Source organism: Sinocyclocheilus anshuiensis, unplaced genomic scaffold (genome assembly GCF_001515605.1).
Source record: "Sinocyclocheilus anshuiensis isolate Anshui unplaced genomic scaffold, SAMN03320099.WGS_v1.1 scaffold24, whole genome shotgun sequence".
In the NCBI taxonomy this organism is placed as follows: Eukaryota; Metazoa; Chordata; class Actinopteri; order Cypriniformes; family Cyprinidae; genus Sinocyclocheilus; species Sinocyclocheilus anshuiensis.
Window position 1 is genome coordinate 1,369,302 of NW_015557090.1, and position 1,712 is coordinate 1,371,013.

The following is a 1,712-nucleotide window of genomic DNA, read 5'->3' on the forward strand; positions in this document are numbered from 1 at the left end:
ATTAATGTTCTTAATATAGGTAATATACAGCAAAATAATATTCCTCCTACTAATATGGCGACTCCTAAAATCATTCCTAGTTTAGCAAACCATGCTCCCCATGCTCCAAATTTCAGATCAATCCAATCCCAAATTCGTTTGTCTCTTCCGGCATTTGCTGTAACTTCAGCTCTTAATTTTTTAATTTTAGTCATAACTTCACTAAAAGCTCCCCCAGGGGCAGTATTATTTGGTATAAAAGTACAACATTGATCTCCAAACATAACACAAACTCCTCCCTTGTCTGCCAAGAGCCAATTAAGAGCCTGTCTGTTTTGCCATGTCATTCTACTTGTTGCGTGCACTTGGTCTCCTAATAAGGATAACGCATCATCAGTATAATTAATGAATCTTTGTTGATTATAATAAATGTAATTAATCCACTCTGTATTTTTATTTGGTGTGATCCAAACAAATATTGAATCAAAACCGGCTTTTATTTCATATCTTGCCTTGAATTTATTGGGAATTCCTCTCGGTTGTCCAATTGAGTCTAAATATACATTGGGGTCTGGCTCGTAACCTCTTCTAATTCTGTTATCCTCCTTGTTTGTGCTTTGTTCTGTTCCCCATTGTGCTATGTTAATTTCTTGGAGTAATCGTACTCTTACGCATGTACCTTTCCATCCAACTGGTAAAGAAGGCAATAATATCTCACCTCCACAGATCCAAAAGAAATCTGCTATTATTATTGATTGGTCTTCATAAATTTCTATAGAAGGTAAAGCAATAGTTTGATTTTCACATTTTTCAGGTGCTATTTTACTTCCTTTAGTTATTAAAAGTTCTGGAGCTCTAGAAGGAAGTCCTGATTTCCAGTCATTTTTCTTATTATTGATTGGTCTTTATAAATTTCTATAGAAGGTAGAGCAATAGTTTGATTTTCAAATTTTTCAGGTGCTATTTTATTTCCTTTATTTGTTCCGAGTGCTAGAAGTTCTGGAGCTCTAGAAGGAAGTCCTGATTTCCAAGAATTTTTCTTATCTATATACCAAATAATAGCACATTTCCCTTTAAACTTGCCCACTTCTTGTGTTCCTTTTGGTTTATGGAAACACTCATATTCCTGTTTATAATCTATGCTATACCATTTCGGAATCTCTACTTTCTGTTTTTCAATTTTTATATTTTGGCTGACATCTGAATACTGACACCAAGATCCCCAGAGTGGTCTATAAAAATAATCTGTTAATTTAGGATTTCCCAAAAATCCTAGACATTCAGCAATACAATATGGTCTGGTAAAATCTGTTAAATGACAAAAGTTTCTCCCAAATTCGGCACATTTTTGGTAGTCATATGGATTTGGTATGGCTATCACTTTGTTTAACGGAGATTTGGAGCACAGCAAGCAATTTTCTTTTCCTGTTCCTCTAGCAGTAAAGGCTGCCCATCTATACCACTCATTATTTTGGGCTGTTTCCCATAATGCATCATTTTGACTAATGTCTTCATCACCTTGAATATCATAATCTGTATTTCTAAAATATTTGATTATCATTGGTTCTGTTGAGTTGATATCATTATCACTGTTGTTCAAAGGTTGAAAAGTTAATTGAAGGGAAGTCAGGTTGCTTTCTATTGGTTGAGTTTGAATTTGAAGCATTAGGTTCATTAGGCATAGGATGGTCTTCAGATATGTTATCAGACTTATTCTCTTTCCTCTCCTGTTC